This window comes from Triticum aestivum, chromosome 6B, assembly GCF_018294505.1.
Source record: "Triticum aestivum cultivar Chinese Spring chromosome 6B, IWGSC CS RefSeq v2.1, whole genome shotgun sequence".
Taxonomy (NCBI): Eukaryota; Viridiplantae; Streptophyta; class Magnoliopsida; order Poales; family Poaceae; genus Triticum; species Triticum aestivum.
Genome location: NC_057810.1, coordinates 537,631,849 through 537,652,055, shown reverse-complemented (window position 1 = coordinate 537,652,055; position 20,207 = coordinate 537,631,849).

The following is a 20,207-nucleotide window of genomic DNA, read 5'->3' as shown; positions in this document are numbered from 1 at the left end:
GGGGGGAGAGGGGGGAAAGAGGGGCGGGGGGCACGTCAGATGGAGTGGGGCAGTGGCTAAAGCAATAGGAGGCAGCTGGTGGTGATCGAGGGAAGGAGGGGCTCTCTAGTGCATGTCGGAGGGAGTACGTTGATGGGAGATGGCCTACCACCTATCCACCTAGGCAGCGCTAGAGAGATGCACATCGAGCGGCAGGATCGACGAGGACTGGTGGTGGCGACAAGCTGGGGAGGTACCCTAGCTTTTTCTATCAAGAGCGAGTGTGTATGGGATGAGAGAACCAAAGGAGAGCATCGAATGGTTTTCCTGGGCATTGGGTCACACTACTAGAGAAAATTTTAGACACAGAGGATTATCAGTAGCGCTGGTTAACAATACGCGCTACTGCTAGTTACTCATAGCGTGCGGTCACAAAGGGCGCTACTGCTATTCAGGTAGCAGTAGCGCGGCTCCAAGGAAACACGCTACTACTATAATTCCTACACTGTTGCCCACAAGCTAGGCATAGTAGTAGTGAGTTTGAAGAAAACGCGCTACCGCTAAGTGTGTCGTAGTAGCGCTTTTCAGGGGAGAGCGCTACTTCTAAGTTTGCACTCTGCCACATGGCGGGCCCCACATAGTAGTAGCGCGTGTTGCAGGAGCGCGCTACTGCTATGTTTTTTAGCCCACACTGCTGCTAAAAGTAAACGAAAATGAAAAGAAAAAGAAAAAGGAAAAAGGAAAAAAAGAAAATTTAAAGAAAAATAAAGGAGAAAGGCATAGCAGTAGCGCTTGTTTTCAAGAAGCGTTATAGCTACTGTAGCAGTAGCGCGTTTTGAAGACACACGCTATAGCTAAGTTTGACTTAGCCCTGCGTGGGCGTCCCTCCTTCCCATTCCCCATTCTCTTCTCATCTGCCCCTGCATCCCTTGCTGCCGCTGCCTCCCTCGCCGTCTCCTGCCGCCGTCGACGCCCCCAGAGCAACCAGAGCCGCACGCCCTCGATGCCACCAGAGACGCGCGCCCTCAATGCCATCGGCGTCGCCCTCGCCGCCACCAGAGCCACCCTCGGTGCCCCTGCCTCCCTCACTGCCACTGCATCCGTCGCTGTCACTGGAGCCACACTCGCCGCCTCCTCGGGTATCCTCTGTAAGCCCCCCACTCCTCCTCTCTCTCCCATGGACGAGGGATTTGACAGAGAACGAGCTAGCTAGGTTAACTATTTTTTAGCTAGGTTAACTAGCTAAGTAAGAGCAAAATTTTAGTATAGAGCAAATTAGTTTAGAGCAAAAAGTTAGTTAGGGAAGTAGAGTTTAACTAGGGCATATCGAAATTTGGACATGTATATTTGGACGTGTGGTTGCTTTTCTATAGTAGCTTGTGAAATTTGGACATGTATATTTGGACGTGTGGTTGCTTTTGTATATTTGGACATGTGTTGCGGTGTCGAAGATGGATATTTGAACATTGTTTGCCAGGAATGATTCTGAGTGCCCTATGTTTTGCCAGAATGTTGATTCATTTCCATTCCGGCAAATTTCAGGTGCTCGATTTGTCCACTCTTTATCAAAGGCCATGCCGAAATTTTTCTTGAATTTCGGCATGAGTTGTGCTAGAAACTAGGACATATCGAGTGCCCGGGATTTGCCGCAACGGGAATGAATCAACATTCCGGCAAAACATAGGCCTTTTTGTTTCATTATTCATTTTATTAGGGCTAGAATTAATTTACTAGACTTAATCGTAGGAAACATGGCTAGCAACAATGAAGGAGAGGGTTCTGATAATTGCAACGTCTACGAGGCGGCAGACAACTATTTGAACTATCTGGGGGAGCAAGGGTTGTTGCATTACCCCCATGTCACATCCGAGACTGAGACTGACACCGGCACTGACACCGAGACTGGCATCAAGACCGACATCGGCACCGAGACCGGCACCGATGCTGGCGAATTAGCCGGTATAGAACCGAAACCAAAGAGGATACGACACCCAAACCAGCTCGGCACTACTAGACTAGTGGTCACGGTGGTGGACCCCAACAATTTCGAGCCAACAGAGCCTGTGGAAGCGTGCATTTGCTACCGGAATCAAGTAGGCTGCATCCTACGGGAAACTGCCGCCATTAACAAAGAAAAATTAAGGAAGATACCAAATATGCAGAACTCCCTCCTAAAGAAGCTACACTAGAGATTCTTGTTCCCGGGTCAGGATGAAAAAGAATATTCTCGATCGTGGCAAGACCCGGCATTGAAGAAGATAAACAACAAAGCCATGGTCAAGTTTAGCGGCACATTGTCCGCCTAGAAAGTAAGGGTGAAACATCGGATCATCGTCAAAAAGGAACCCTACTCCGAGATTGTAAAGGATAATCCGACAATTACGAAAGAACTGTTCGAAATATTGAAAAAGGCTTGCATTGCTGAAGTTGTCAAAGAAAATTTGGAGTACATGAAGGGGATTCAAGAGAGAAATATAGGGTACCGCCTCCTCGGAAGCTGTGGTTAGACGGGGAAGAGGCCCATATGGGCCAAGAAGGACGCGGAACGCGAAAGTCTGGGGATCCCAGACCCCTTGCCAGAGTTCACCGTCCCGCAGGAACGTGACATCATCAAGGCCCGGTACCGTTGGGATCCAGTCAACAAGGTTTTTGAAACGGATGCGGTCACGAAGGAGTTCATGAGACTTCTGGTAATTATTAATTTACCCCCTAATTTTAGCTTCTGATCAATTTGACTGCATGTTTAGTCACATTTGTAAACAATCCACGTTCCTTCTGCAGAAAGAGCAACATAGGATTGCGGCGAAAGCGACTCGCCGTCTAAGGCATTGGTGAGGCCCAAGTGGAACACCCCTTTCAGCCGGGCCTTGAACATATTGAAAAGACTCCCAGTGGATACTCGGCCGTTGTATGGATGCGTGCACGAGTCGGAGACGATGCCACGTGGAAGCACTACTACCATGAGGACACTGAGGAGAGAAAGCAAAGATGGAGGTTAAATGAAATAAACATCAACAAGAAGGTTGAGATTGTGGTCCATAAGAAATCAGCTGAGACCAAAGAAGCGATATGACCTGAGTTGTTGAACGAGGTTGTCATAGCAGCGGTAGCTGCCACAAGAGAGGAAATGGTATCTTCGTTTGCTGCCTAGATTCCGGCTATCATCAATTGGACCAAGCAAAATCCAAATAAAGAGGTAGCGGACTTTCCCCTTCCCAGCTTTGTCGGGAGCAACTCATTTAGCATTGCACCAGCACCTACTCCCGCACCTGCTCACGTACCCGCTCCCGACTCTGGCATGCTCGGTAGGGTTTCTTCTTTGACTGAGCTCGACACCCTCACGCTAACTACCTGTCACACTGGTCCTCTTCAATATATGTATAATCTCCCATTTCCGCTGCCTTTTGGATGTGTCTTTGCAGGCCGACGGAACCCCGTGCACCATACTGTACACCATCAGCGGCCAGAAGGTGTACGTGGGAAAGGCGACGATAGTGATGCCGAAGGATCAATTGTTCCACAGCCAGCCGATGCCCCCTGACGTCTTTAAGGTTTCCGTGGCCAGTGTCAAACTGGGCCACGAGAATTTGGCTCCTCTGGTAGCACTAGGGGGAGAAGACGACTAGAACCCACAGCGGCTTGGCGATTGCAAGAAGTGGGTCATGTTGTGGTCAAAGAGCCTGCTTCATCTGGAGGCGGCCGGGAGCACACCCACGACCAATCAGCCTCAGCAAGTAATGAACACCTACGCGCCACCTACCCAATTAGTGGCGCCTGTCATGTCAGGTGATAGCGGACGGCGTGAGGAAGAGGCTCCATTAGTGGCTGATGATGTCATCGTCGTCGAAGAAGCAATGCATGATGCCATGGACGAGGATGATGACCCTCTACGGTATCTCAATACTGACGTCTATGACGATGGAGGATTGATGGCTCAGCAGTATGACTCTAGGTTTGAGCGTGATGAGTTGATACTTGAATGGCCAGAGGATGAACGTCTTAAGGCTGATTGCAAGAAGTCTCCAGATGCCGCCTCAACCCAGCAAAACCAATGTGAGGGTCGTGCATTATTGCTGAGCCCGACAACATTGGGGGCAGTGGTCAGGGACGGTATGATAGGCCCACTTTCGGTAGCAAAGAAGCATAGGAAGAGACCGAAAAAAGGCCGAAATGGTGGCAAAGCTGCTTCTATGAGCCAGCCACCCCTGCAGCCTCGGGTTGAAGATCGTATACCTATCAAAGGTGCGGTGAAATACCATATCCTGGTGATTTGATCCTACCTAAGGTAGTGGTAGAGGCCATAGACGGCGATCTAAGGAGACTTCATGACGATGTGCTGCGGTATCACCTCGAAAAATCCAGGATACCTGCTCTACGTGGTTAACGTGCCGCAGCAAAGGTTGTACATCCAGACATTCCCCGCGGAAAAGATCTTCCTTCGATTTGATTACATCTTCGACATGTTTCACTTGACAAAGCTAGATTTTACGTTTGTCCGCCTTTTTTCCTTGTACATGAACTACATCATCAGGATTGAGCAATACCTTATATTTGTGTCGTTGACCTGTACTTTATGCACGAGGGCTTCTTGGTAGTCTGCCCAGAGCACCGTGAATACGCGAGGAACTACATCGTTGATTTCATGGTCGGCAATAAGGATAAGGAGAGGATTCTCCTGCTTTATCATCCCATGTAAGTCATCTGCGGATGTCCTTCCTTCAATTTCAATCATTCATTTGCACACGTGGAGGCTAATTTGAGGTATACTTATTTTGCGCAGCGACGGGCATGCCGTCCTCATCATCCTTTACCCCTAATTCTCCTAGGCTCTTTGCTTGGACTCGTCGAAGAACATGAAGAAAAAGGACACCCAGGCCTGTTCTCGACAGTTCTATCTTAAGCTACGGCCAACAGGGTGGAGAGATCACGCTCAAGAAGACAAGGAACCACGCGCCCTGCTTCGGCCATAAGACCGACTTTTGCTACATCCAGTAACCGAGAGGTACTCTCAGTGATGGATTCTATGTCCTTCACCACATGCTGGAGTACAGACGGGATTTCCAGAACCTTCGCATGTCACCTAGATCCGACAATGCCGATATTCTGCAATGGGCAAAGAAACTAGGAAGTGTCCCGGATCATCGACTCCGAGCTGAGTTCTATCACATCCAGTGTGAACTTGCCCAAGTCATCATGAAGGAGGTCCTCGAAAAAATAGGGATGTTCTACGAAGAAGGGCAAATGTTGCGGGAAGACGTCCGAACACGCATAGCCGCTCAGCGTCTCGACCTGAAGCCTTTCACTTTGCTCGGGGACTTCCTCCCTGACTTGGAAGGATGGAACGACATGCTGGAGTGATTGATGATATATGACAATGTGTTCATTTAGTCACTACTTTCTCTATGACGAAACTTTGAATTTATGCACGACGAACTTTGTGATGTAACTAAACCGTCATCCTCAACTAGCGAAGATCACTCAAGTTAGGGCAGTTTGGGTAAGATGAAGTTTGTTATTTATGCTTATGATATGTTGCTTCTATTTTTGCTAACTCTGTCTCTTTCTGTTGCTCAACTATATATGTTGCATATTATCGATTCATGTGATGATGGAGGTACATAGATCATCGATGGTGAAGAAGTGCTACGCCGTGTACGTAGGGAAGGTTCCAGGAGTGTATGATGAGTGGCCCGAGTGTCAGGCCCAGGTGCATCGGTTTTTGGGTGACAGCCACAGAGGGTTCGATAGCAGAGCCGAAGTGGAAGATAGTTACTTGAGGTTGTCGCTAGAGCGAGAGAGGGATCGTGATTATGATGAGACGACTTGATTTGTGTTGGATGATATGATGAGACTATTATGTGTATGATATGATGAGCATATTCCATGTTCATTATATGATTAGAATACTTTATAAAACATGTACAAAAACATCGCAAATACGTAGCAGAAAAATATTATGTGAAAATATAGCAGTACCGTTGTTTAGCAGGAAGCAGTAGCGCCACACCCAAGCGCTACAGCTATTTAGCAGTAGCATTGGACGAACAAACGCTGCTGCTAAGCTACTTAGCAGTAGCGCTTGTTTGGACAACGCTACTGCTAAGTAGGTATAGCAGTAGCACGGGACAAACAATGCTACTGCTACAAGTTAGTTGCAGCGCCGGTACCCATGCTACTACTAGGCATTTGACCCGCGCTACTGCTTGGCTTTTCCTAGTAGTGTCAGGTTGTGACAAGGCAGTGGCATTTTTACTGTAAAATGTACAACTCAGAGTGCCATTTCGCTCTACCCTTTACTTTTAAGTGGGCTGGCTCGGAAACTGCTCTCCCCCAACTTGTTTTTAATTGTGACCCCCTCCCCCCTGTTGGAAATATGCCCTAGAGGCAATATAAAATGGTTATTATTATATTTATTTGTTCATGATAATTGTCTATTGTTCATGCTATAATTGTATTATCCGGAAATCGTAATACATGTGTGAATACATAGACCACAACAAGTCCCTAGTGAGCCTCTAGTTGACTAGCTCGTTGATCAACAGATAGTCATGGTTTCCTGACTATGGACATTGGATGTCATTGATAACGAGATCACATCATTAGGAGAATGATGTGATGGACAAGACCCAATCCTAAGCATAGCACAAAGATCGTCTAGTTCGTTTCACTAGAGCTTTTCCAAATGTCAAGTATCATTTCCTTAGACCATGAGATTGTGCAACTCCCGGATACCGTAGGAGTGCTTTGGGTGTGCCAAACGTCACAACGTAACTGGGTGACTATAAAGGTGCACTATGGGTATCTCTGAAAGTGTCTGTTGGGCTGGCACGAATCGTTACTGGGATTTGTCACTCCGTATGATGGACAGGTATCTTTGGGCCCACTCGTTAATGCATCGTCACAATGAGCTCAATGTGACTAAGTGTCTAGTCACGGGATCATGCATTACAGTACGAGTAAAGTGACTTGCCGGTAACAAGATTGAATGAGGTATTGGGATACCGATGATCGAGTCTCGGGCAAGTAACGTACCGATTGACAAAGGGAATTGTATACGGGATTGATTGAATCCTCGACATCGTGATTCATATGATGAGATCATCGAGGAGCATGTGGGAGCCAACATTGGTATCTAGATCCCGTTGTTGGTTATTGACCGGAGAGGCGTCTCGGTCATGTCTGCATGTCTCCCGAACCCGTAGGGTCTACACACTTAAGGTTCGGAGACACTGGGGTTGTAGAGATATGAGTATGTAGTAACCCGAAAGTTGTTCGGAGTCCTGGATGAGATTCCGGATGTCACGAGGAGTTTAGGAATGGTCCGGAGGGGAAGAATTATATATAGGAAGTGCAGTTTCGGCCATCGGGAAAGTTTCGGGGGTCACTGGTATTGTACCGGGACCACCGGAAGGGTCCCGGGGGTCCACCGGATGGGGCCACCTATCCCGGAGGGTCCCATGGGCTGAAGTGGGAGGGTAACCAGCCCCTGGTGGGCTGTTGCGCCCCTCCTTGGGCCTCCTGCGCCTAGGTTTGGAAATCCTAGGGGTGGGGGGGCACCTCCACTTGCCTTGGGGGGCAAGCCACCCCCTTGGCCGCCGCCCCTCCTTGGAGATCCCATCTCCTTGGGTCGGCGCCCCCTCCCCCACTGGGCCTATATAAATAGGGGGGAGGGAGGGCAGCCGAACCCCAAGTCTCTGGCGCCTCCCTCTCCCCACGCACCACCTCTCCCTCTCGCTGAAGCTTGGCGAAGCCCTGTCGAGATCGCTGCTGCATCCACCACCACATCGTCGTGCTGCTGGATCTTCATCAACCTCTCCTTCCCCCTTGCTGGATCAAGAAGGAGGAGACGTCTTCCCAATCGTACGTGTGTTGAACGCGGAGGTGTCGTCCGTTCGGCACTAGGATCTCCGGTGATTTGGATCACTACGAGTACGACTCCCTCAACCCCGTTCTCTTGAACGCTTTCGCGCGCAATCTACAAGGGTATGTAGATGCAATCCTCTCTCTCGTTGCTAGAATACTCCATAGATTGATCTTGGTGAAGCATAAAAAAATTTATTTTCTGCAACGTCCCCCTACAGTGGCATCATGAGCTAGGTCTATGCGTAGTTACTATGCACGAGTAGAACACAAACTTGTTGTGGGCAGAGATGTTGTCAATTTTCTTACCACTACTAGTCTTATCTTGCTTCGGCGGCATCGTGGGATGAAGCGGCCCGGACCGACCTTACACGTATGCTTACGTGAGACAGGTTCCACCGACTGACATGCACTAGTTGCATAAGGTGGGTAGCGGGTGTCTATATCTCCCACTTTAGTTGGAGCGGATTCGATGAAAAGGGTCCTTGTGAAGGGTAAATAGAAATTGGCATATCACGTTGTGGTTTTACGTAGGTAAGAAATGTTCTTGCTAGAAACCTATAGAAGCCACGTAAAAACTTGCAATAACAATTAGAGGACGTCTAACTTGTTTTTGCAGCATATGCCTTGTGATGTGATATGGCCAAAAGGATGTGATGAATGATATATGTGATGTATGAGATTGATCATGTTCTTGTAATAGGAATCACGACTTGCATGTCGATGAGTATGACAACCGGCAGGAGCCATAGGAGTTGTCTTTATTTTTGTATGACCTGCGTGTCATTGAATAACGCCATGTAAATTACTTTACTTTATTGCTAAATGTGTTAGCCATATAAGTAGAAGTAGTCGTTGGCGTGACAACTTCATGAAGACGCGATGATGGAGATCATGATGATGGAGATGATGGTGTCATGCCGGTGACGAATATGATCATGGAGGCCCCAAGATGGAGATCAAAGGAGCAATATGATATTGGCCATATCATGTCATGTGATGTTTATCATGTTTTACATCTTATTTACTTAGAACGACAGTAGCTTAAATAAGATGATCCCTTGAAATAATTTCAAGAAAAGTGTTCCCCCTAATTGTGCACCGTTGTGAAGGTTCGTTGTTTCGAAGCACCACGTGATGATCAGGTGTGATAGATCCTAACGTTCGAATACAACGGGTGTAAGCCAGATTTACACACGCAATACACTTAGGTTGACTTGACGAGCCTAGCATGTACAGACATGGCCTCGAAACACGGAAGACCGAAAGGTCGAGCATGAGTCATATAGAAGATACGATCAACATGAAGATGTTCACCGATGATGACTAGTCCGTCTCACGTGATGATCGGACACGGCCTAGTTGACTCGGATCATGTTTCACTTAGATGACTAGAGGGATGTCTGTCTGAGTGGGAGTTCATTGAATAATTTGATTAGATGAACTTAATTATCATGAACTTAGTCTAAAAACCCTTGCAAAATGTCTTGTAGATCAAATGGCCAATGCTCATGTCCACCTCAACTTCAACGCGTTCCTAGAGAAAACCAAGATGAAAGATGATGGCAGCAACTATACGGACTGGGTCCGGAACCTGAGGATCATCCTCATAGCTGCCAAGAAAGATTATGTTCTAGAAGCCCCGCTAGGTGAAGCACCCATCCCAGAGAACCAAGACGTTATGAACGCTTGGCAGTCTCATGCTGATGATTACTCCCTCGTTCAGTGCGGCATGCTTTACAGCTTAGAACCGGGGCTCCAAAAGCGTTTTGAGCAACACGGAGCATATGAGATGTTCGAAGCGCTGAAAATGGCACTACTAGGAAAAGGGCTATAGATAGGATTGATACTAATGGCGCACCAGGTAAGCAGTGCGCCACTACTATATTCTAATGGCGCACCGGTTAGTGGTGCGCCATTAGTGTGGAAGACACTAATGGCGCACCGGGTATGCGGTGCGCCACTAGTATTGATTTTTTTCCATTTTTCCATACACTCTAATGGCACATGATGCCAAAGTGCGCCATTACTAGTTAGAACTAGTAATGGCGCACCACCCAGACAGTGCACCATTAGTATATATATATATATATTTTTACTTTTTTCCAAACCTACTAATGGCACATTGTGTCAAAGTGCGCCATTACTAGTTTAAACTACTAATGGCGCACTTTCCCACAGTGCGTCATTAGCATACATATGTTTTTTTTTACTTTTCTGCAAAAAGTACTAATGGCGCACCACCTGCAGGTGCGCCATTAGTAACCAGGGTTACTAATGGCGCATTTTGTGGTGGTGCACCATTAGTAACCTGGTACCAACCAGATATTTTGGACAGCCCACCTACCCACTCACTTTCCCCACTTCATTCTCTCCACCTCCTCCTCCAAGCTTGTCTCGGCTGCCTCCTCCTCCTCACCTCATTTCCACCATAGATTCATCAAAATTAAGTGGTGAAATTACCTTTTTTGATAGGTAAGTAAGGGGAAAGCTATCTTCATGATGTAGATCTACTTTTTTTCTCCCTAGCTCGCTCCAACAATGTGCACATGCACTTTTTGTGGCCTAGCTAGATCTATGTATGTTTGTGGTGTTGCTTGTGTTTGTGGTGTTGCATATATGTTTGTGTTTGCAGGTACCGGTATTTGAAATGCGATAGTTGCCAATATTTTGCCGGAATGTTGATTCATTTCCGTTTCGGCGAGAATTTTGGCACTATGCATTCTTTTTGGTCCTATTTTTAGGGAAGGTCATGCCAAATTTTTTCTTGGTTCTAAAATATCGTTTTGCTCTACCCCGCAGGCGACCATGGTCCGCACGATGACCGAAGGCATCGTGAATAGGTTTTTGAGCTCCGCGAAGGCCGAGATGCTTCAAAAGAACGAGACGGAGATAAGATGTCCGTGTCGAAGATGCAAGCTGAAGAGCCTTATTGCGGACCCGGATTCCGGGCAGGTGCGGGACCACCTGCTCTTGCGTGGTTTCATGGATGGCTATCGGTGGCAAGGTGATGAAGATGACTATGAAGTCGTCCATGGGGGCCGGGCAAGAAATGAGGAAGGGCAACAAGACAAGTACCACCGCGGCGAGGGCGGGCGAGAAGACGAAGAATCTCCAGGACATGATCACGGCGGTGATGATGTACACAGTCATCATGTAGAAGATGTCGTACATGATGATGAGGAAGATCAAGACGAAGGGCATGATCATGAAGATGAAGATGCCGGAGCAGACGACGATGGAGGCTGGGTGCAGGACCCTCATATTCAAGAGCTGCTTCTCAAGCAGACGGATAACGCAAGAGCTGCCGCCCGAGAGAAAGCCAAGCTGGATCAACTGGAGATAGACGCGGTTACTCCATTGTATGAAGGATGCAGGCCCGAGGATACCCGCCTGAAAGTAACGCTCATGGCTCTGGAGATGAAGGTAAAACACAAAATGACCGACGCATGCTTCGACGAGAACATGTCATTCTGGCACGAACGTCTTCCCAAGGGGAACAAGTGCCCGACCAGTTTCGAGGAGGCGAAGAAAATCGTGTGTCCTCTGGATTTACCGCACGTGAAATACCATGTGTGCATGAACAATTGCATCATTTATCGGGACGAGCACGCGGAGTCTACCATATGTCCGGTGTGCGGCGTCACTCGATACAAGAAGAGGAAGAAAGCTCCTCGAAAATCGGTGTGGTACTTTCCGATCACTCCTCGTCTGCAGCGGTATTTCGCGGACCCTAAGGTAGCAAAGCTCCTGCGTTGGCACGCGGATAGGGAGGAGAAGAAGCGGGAAGATGACGGAAATGATCCGGAGATAAATAAAAAAGACAAGATGCTGAGTCACCCTAAGGATGCGAGCCAGTGGCAAGCGTTGAACTTCGAATACCCAGAATTTGGGAAGGATCCAAGGAACATCGTGCTGGGCGCGAGCACCAATGGAGTCAATTCGTTTGGCAGCCAGAGAAGCACACATAGCACCTGGCCTGTGTTTGTGTGGATGTACAACCTTCCCCCCTGGTTGTGCATGAAGAGGAAGTACATTCACATGAGTATGCTAATTGAAGGGCCGAAACAACCAGGGAACGACATCAATCTATATCTGGGGCTGCTGAAGGAGGAGCTAGACACGCTGTGGAAAACGCCAGCCAATACGTGGGACACCGCAGAGAAAGAATATTTCCCTATGAGAGCCGCACTGCTCACGATGGTGCACGACCATCTCGGTTACGGATATCTCGCGGGGCAGGTAGTCCACGGATTTTCTGGATGCGTAAGGTGCATGGATGACATAACGTATCGCCAGCTAGATAGAGATCCCGGGTCTTCAAAAACCGTGTTCATGGGACATCGAAGGTGGCTTCGCGACGATGACCCGTGGAGGAAACGCAAGGATCTGTTCGATGGTGAAACCGAACCCCGAAAACGCCCGTGTACGAGGAGCGGCGAGGAAATAGATGAGATGTTGAAAAATTGGAAAGACTGCCCACTGCCGGGAAAGAAGCAAAAGGCGCCAGAGCCGCTGCTGAAGGTTTGGAAAACGAGGTCTATTTTCTGGGACTTGTCGTACTGGAAGATCCACTGTGTGCCTCACAGCCTTGATGTCATGCATATCACGAAGAACGTGTGCGAGAGTCTGCTTGGTACCCTGCTCAACATGCCAGAGAGGACCAAAGATGGGCCGAAAGCAAGGGCAGACTTGAAATCATTGGGCATCAGGCAGGAGCTTCACGCTAATGATGATGATGATGATGATGATGATGAGGCGAAGCAGGACACAGAAATTCGTCACGAAGGCAAAAAGGCCAAGAAGACCGGAAATGACTACCCTCCCGCGTGCTTCACTCTAAGTCAGGAGGAGATCGAGCAGTTTTTCACCTGCCTCCTAGGAGTAAAACTTCCTTACGGTTACGCGGGGAAGATAAGCAGATACCTAGACCCAGCGAAGCAGAAGTTCAGCGGGATGAAGTCTCACGACTGTCACGTGCTGATGACGCAGATACTTCCAGTTACAATCCGTGGGATCATGGACGCGCATGTCCGTGAAACGCTATTTGGCCTATGCAACTTTTTCGACGTCATCTCTCGGAAGTCCATTGGCGTGAGGCAACTCAGAAGGCTACAGGAAGAGATCGTGGTGATACTATGCGAGCTTGAGATGTACTTCCCGCCCGCATTCTTCGACGTTATGGTGCATCTGCTGGTCCATATCGTGGAGGATATCATCCAACTCGGGCCGACGTTCCTGCACAGCATGATGCCATTCGAAAGGATGAATGGTGTCATCAAAGGATACGTTCGAAACATGTCACGTCCAGAGGGAAGTATAGCCAGGGGCTTTCTGACCGAAGAGTGCATCTCCTACTGCACGAATTATCTAGGCATCGAGAACCCCGTTGGTCTGCCCGTCAACAGGCACCTCGGCAGGCTCGCTGGATGGGGTCACCGTGAGGGTCGCCGCGAAATGCATGTCGACTTCGAGGGTCGACTCGCCGACTTTGAAAGAGCAAACCTAGTCGCGCTACAACACATAGACGTGGTCGATCCTTGGGTGGTAGAGCACAAAACCTTTATTGAGAAGACGTACAATGACCGAGGCCAACAGAGGACGGACGGAGATATAATCAAAGAGCACAACTCATGTTTCACGCGTTGGTTCAAGCAGAAGCTTCTGTCGTACCCTTTACATGAGGATTCTTCCGCGGAAGAACAACTCATATTCGCCTTGTCACAGGGCGCCGAGCACAACCTGATGACCTATGAGGCGTACGATATCAACGGCTACACATTCTACACCGAGAACAAGGACATGAAGAGCGATGGTTATCAGAACTCCGGGGTAACGATGGAATCCTACACCGGCAACGACAAGGACAGATACTACGGAAGGATCGAGGAGATCTGGGAGCTGAGCTACGCTGGAGAGAAGGTCCCGATGTTCCGTGTCAGATGGGCCAAGAGCGTCCTAAAAGAAGACCGGTATTTCACCACCATGGTTATACCCGAAGCCAAATCCAAGACCGCGGGCGCAAACGTCACCGCGAAAAATGAGCCATGGGTACTGGCTTCCCAAGTGGACCAATGCTTCTTCATTACCGACCCGCCAAAGCCCAGTCGTGTTGTCGTGAGGAGAGGCAAAAGGAAGATCATCGGAATGGATGGAGTAGCCAATGAGCAAGACTTCGACAAGTACGGCGACCCGAAGATCGAACATGACGACGACGATGAAGTAGCAGCACACACCACAAGAAGAAGCAGGACCACCCTACCTAAAGGACGTCCGTTCCACAGAAGAACTCCATTTGCGAAAAAGAAGGGCAAGAAGATTGTGAACAGATAGCTAGCTAAGATCGATTGTATTTAAATCGTAGTCTTCATTTCTCGATTGTATTTCATGGGCACTTTTTGATATCATGAATATTTTTAAATTTCATGGGCACTTTTTGAATTCATGAGGACACTTGATCTCGATCCCCCTCCATCTCGATCTCGATTCCCCCTCCATCTCGATCTCGATCCCCCTCCATCTCGATCCCACCCGCACCCTCCCCCGCTAGCTCCACCGACGCCGACGACCCACCGCAACCCTCCCCCGCTCCACCGCCGCCGACGAGCACCCGGCCCCCCGCACCCTCCCCCGCTCCACCGCCGCCAACGGGCACCCCCCGCACCCTCCCCCGCTCCACCGCCGCCGCCGATGATATTTTCAAGTAACAAATTTGAACATATTTTTTAAAAACTTATTACTGTTTTTATAAAAAAAAATATTACTATTGTGATTTAAACAAGTTTGAACATATTTAAACACAAATAAATATAAAAAACAGCATTTAAAATGCATAAAAAATATTGGGGAGCCTGGGAATCAAACCCAGGACCTCCTGGTGTGTGTGCTGCGTGCTGGCCAGTCGGGCTAGTGGGTGGGTTCTGTTGTAGATAGGGTTAGGTTGTAGATAGGGCTAGTGGGCTAGATTAAAACAAAATTCTAATGGCGCACCGAGCGCTGGTGCGCCATTAGAATAGTCGTACTTATGGCGCACGAGATGGTGGTGCGCCATTAGAATAGTCGTACACTAATTAAATCCCCAATCTCTCTAATCTCTCCCCTGCCTCATCGATCTCACCCGCTGCCCCCCCCCCCCCCCCCCCCCCCCGTGTTTGCCGTCCCCCTCGCCGCCCCACTCGCCTCCTTCGCCGTCCCCGAGCCGAGCGCCGCCTCCCTCGCCGTCCCCGAGCCGAGCGCCGCCTCCCTCGCCGTCCCCGAGCCGAGTGCCCTCGATGTCCTCCCGCCCAAGCGCCCCCTCGACAGCTAGGGTTCCTAGCCGCCGCCACCGTTGTCGGCCCGCCGCCGCGGCGCGCCCAGCCGGCCGAACCCTCCGCTGCCCGCCTCCGGTACAGGACCCCAGCAGTGCCTCCCCCCATCAAGCAGCCGCTCCCACCAGCGGCGCCCCCTCCCTGGAGCAGGCGCTCCTGCCCAGCAACGCTGCCGCCCGGAGCTACGCCGACGACCAGTCCGTAGGCAGGTAGCCACCACTCCCCCCTCCCTCTTCCCTCATCCCCCCTCCCTCCTTCCTCTTGCATCCTCTGTTCAATTTTTTTCCTGATTTTTTAGTGGATGAGTACTTGATGTAGATTCGATACTGTCGGAATATAATGATAGTTATTTCTTGCTATGATGATTGCAGCCAATATTAGTAAGTAACTATTGCATTGTGAGGTTTCTGGATTAACTAACAGGTTTAAGTTCAGAGCCAAACAGTAGAGGTCAGTAATCATAATTATTTTATTCCAAACTGCAACCAAGCTAAGGTAGTATCTTAGCAAGCATTTGATGCCTTTGATTATTGAAAGGAATCAAACTGTCATTTTTGCCCATTTCTGTGGTTATTGGAGTAGCATCCTTTGCTTTCTCTTACCAGCAGAGCATGACTGTTACTGCATGTTTCTCAAGATATACATGCTGAAGTTTCTGTAACAATCAAGGAGAACATCTGGAAACAAAATATGATTTAAGATACACAACAAGTAGCAGGTAACATCACAAATTAGGATTTTTCTACTAGCTAGTATGCTGAAGCAGGTTGCAGGGGCCAGATTTCTACTGCCACAAAGTTAAAGTAAATGCCATTTTTAGTTCTGATGATGGGTGGCAGGAAGCTGCACTTTGAGATGCAGGGCTGTACATTTGAGAGTAAATTAGGATTATTTTGGACAATGAGCAGAGCTTAGGTAAGGAAATGTTCTTTATTAGTTAAGTATATGTGCTGCTGCTCATGTTGCTGCTGGTGCTTTGGGTGATTCGACAGGCTGAAGCTATATTAGTTAAGTATATAGAGCACCACCCAAGATGTATGTACATACCCAGCTATCATCAGTAACTTAAACAAAACAGTTGGATGTTCTTGGAGTTTCTTTGTTGAATCTCAAACTGCAACAAACAAATCGGGACAAATTCCTTTTTTTACAAAAGATCGATCGGTCGAAGTTTTGGTTGCCGCTCTATCTAGTGTGAACAGTTTACGGCATGCTTCAGACTTACTTTGATGGTTGCAATATAACTTTTGATCCATCTTTGGTACTAATATCAAAGAGGTATACAGGTGGTGAGTACAGGAGCTAAGAGTCTCAGGATCAGATCAATTTGCCTATGTTGCTTCCAAGGAGTTGTTCTCTGTCTGGTCCAATTCTGAAGAAATAAAAAGTGAATAGTTTGTTTGTTCCCTGTGTGGTCACTCTATTTTTTGAGTACTGACATTAGTTATGTTTGTTAGCAGCAAGATATTTAAATGAAGCTTGTTCTTTTTCAACTGTTCAACTGATGCCATGAAACTGAATATAGTAGTTGAAAACCCTGTTTTTCTTCCTGATCGTGAAAATTTGAAGTCCTGTTTGTGTTTTGGTTTTGTTGGTTGACAATTATGTTTAGTTTTTCATTTCATGGGTGCTGTAAAATGTGCAGGTGGTGAGTTGAGGCTCAGCATACAGCTTGTTTGGACTAACCAAGAGGACGAGGTATGTTGCTTGCCCAAGCTAAGTGACACGTACGCGCCAAGTTTTCTGTTACATAATTACCTGTTAGTGCTTAGTTAAACCTTGCTGCTATTAGATCTAGAATGGAAGCTCACATAAGTTGAGCCGATTTTTGTCCATATGAAAGCAGAGGACCATATGGTCTGTGGCCTTTTCATCCATATGAAAGTAGAGGCACATTGTGGTGCTAGTTTGCTGGGTTTTGTCTCCGACCATCATGTCGTGATGACTTTGCAGGTACCCCGAGAGGCCCTTGAGTTTGCCGGAATGTTGATTAACTTCCGTTCCGACAAATTCGGGCACTCCATATGTCCTATTTTCAGCAAAGGTCATGCTGAAATTTTCCGTGAATTTTAGCATGACTTTGCTAAAAATAGGACATATGGGGTACTTGCGACTAATGCATGGGCCGGGGTATCTTAGTACTTAATTAAGTAGGATCAACTGCCCCTTTATTCTTGCTGCATTAAACCATAGGTGGCAATAGAGCCAAGTGATTAGGCCCAACTTAGAATTCTCCTTAGCATCGATAAACCCTAGATGATAAACCCAACATAGGTGGCAATAGAGCCAAGTGATTAGTGCCAAGTGATTAGGCCCGACCTAGGGTGCCTCGGCATCAATAAACCCTAAATGATGAAAACTTAACTTGGCTGCCCCGGATGCCTCGGTGTCGATGAGAACCTAAATGATGTATGCTTAGGCTTTTAGGGTGCCTCGGCGTCGACAAACCCTAAATGATGAAAGCTTAGGCTTTTAGGGTGCCTCGGTGTCGACAAACCCTAAATGATGAGACCATGATCTTGTTCCTTGACAATAACCAACTTTTGACCAAACTTTTTTCCTATTTAGAGCGAAACATGGCCCACAATGATGAGGCCGGTGGTTCGGGCGGCAAGCAATTCTGGGAGCTGTCCCAGGAGATGGAGGAACAACCTCACCGCTATGAGGACGCCGCGGAAGACACCGATCCTGATTACACAACCCCTAGTGGCGTCGGGGATGACACCACTGATGGTGCCGCCGAGGATGCCACCACTGATGATGGCGGCGCACACACAGATGGCAGCCAACCGAAGAAGCAAAGGAAGGACCGGCGCCCGAATGCGCTCCGCACCCTCAAGGAGGAATTCACTCAAGTGGACTCCGACGGGAATCCAACGGAGCCCAAACATATAGTCAAGGGGTACTCGGTTCAGCTCGGGTGCATTCTCCGGAGCACCGTCTCGATCAACACCGAGAACCTTAGGCATAAGGACCGAGGGAATTTGCGCAACCTCCTCTTCACGAAGCTGCACGAACGATACAAGTTCCCCGCCGAATTTGAAAACACACGCCTCTCAGGGAATAAAGTGAACAGTGCCGCCCTCACGAAGATGAGCACGGCCCTGTCTACTTGGAGAAGCGCGGTGAAGAGAATGATTGATAAAGGTGATAGTTATGAGAAGATCAAGGCGAAATATCCTTTGATGAGCGAAGATGAGTACAAGGAGTTCAAGATCAAGTGCGAGAGCAGTGCAACCTCCGAATCAAGTCAGTGGGGGAAAGAAATGCGGGAGTTGAACTTAGGGGAACACAAACTCGGTCCCGGCGGTTACAGAGTGGCGGAGCCTATATGGGACAAGGAGGACGCGGAGCGTGCCGAGCAAGGCCTACCGCCCCGCTTCGAGAAATACAGCGGTAACAAGCAGACCAGGAACTATGTCAGGGCCCGGTACAAGGAGGACCCGATAACAAAGGAGCTTACAACGGATCCGAAGACCAGGGTGCTTGAGCTTGTTCTGGTAAGGAATACACCCCCGCATAATTAGCTCCATATGGTTGCACTCTAATTAATCCCCAATATATCTAAATGGTTCACGTTCCTTTCGCAGGACACTGAAAGCAGTAGCGCGGGGTCATTTCAGAGCTCCCCTTTCGACACCCCTTTAAATAGGGCGTTGAACATAATGAAAAGCAAGGATAAGCTCACTAAGCCGACGTCAGCTGGTCGTGTGGCCGGCAAAGGCTTGTCCACAAAATGGGGGTCATACTATACCGCTGGTGTGTGGAAGGAGAAAAAGGCCAGCTCGGAAAGCCAGACGCGCGAGGTTGAAGCACTCAAGGCACAAGTGGCGCGGATTCCGGAGCTTGTCCAAGAGCAAGTGGAACAACAATTGGGAACGAAGCTCAACACCATGGTGCCTACGTTGATTCATGGGTTGACGACATGGATTGCGGGCGGCCAACAGGGGCCTCCCCCGGTTCCCAGCTTCACAGCCAGCAACTCGCACAGCGCGCAGGCGGCGCCATTGGTGTCTCCGGCGGCGCCATTGGTGTCTCCGGCGGCGGCGCCATTGGTGTCTCCGGCTGAGGCGGTATTCGTGTCTCCGGCACTGGCACGGGCATTGGAGCTTAATGCACCTGGGTGTACGCCGGCTGGCACCTCGCCAGCAAGCGCCCCCTCCATCAGTTGCACGCCCGCCGTTGGCGGTGCCTCGACATTAGCCGAGCTCGACGGCATCACGGTAACTAAGCCTCTCGGCCGATGACTTCATCTCCTTGCCTTTGACTGGGCATCCCTGACGCCCTGTACATGTTTTCGCATGGCGCCGCCGACGTTCCTTGCACTCTTCTGCACTTCGTGGGCGCCGAGTTGGTCGATGTAGCCAAGGGCAGAATCGTTCAACCGGGCAACCGCATGTTCCACGGTAATCCGATGGCACCCACAATGTATAGGGTTGAAGTGGTTCGGGTGCTGCCAGGCTGCGACGAGCTGTTACCTCCGATTTGACCCACTGGGGCTGATGAAGAAGATGAGATGACCCTCAGCGCCTGCGTAAACTGGCCCCTGCTTTGGCCGAAGAGCCAGATTCGTTTGGGGGCGGGGGACACCACCCCATAGACAAGATCGCCAGTCGTGCCGGCGCCAAGCCATGGCAAGAATGCCGCAACGCTACCGGACCTGCCGGACATCCCTGTGCCGGACATCCCTATGGCACAGGATACGGACATCCCTATGGCACAGGATCCGGACAACGACGACAACGACGATGGTACATTTACCAAAGTCGATAAGTACTTTGCCGAACATGGGTACACTGACGAGTTATGCGGGCCTCTTTCTCAAGAACCCAACCAAGACGACCGCAATCTAGCTGGTACGGCGGAGAAATCCAATTGCAATAGGCGTCGTCTAGCGTTCAGTTCTCAGGACACGCCTCCAGCTCTCGCCTTCACCGAGCCTCAGATAGCTGAGGTGCGAAATATTATCAGCCCCAACACGCTCAAGAAGGCGGTCTGTGAGCAGAACTCGGTCCCATTACAGGAGATCAAGAAGAAGGGACGGAAGCGAAATACTAACAA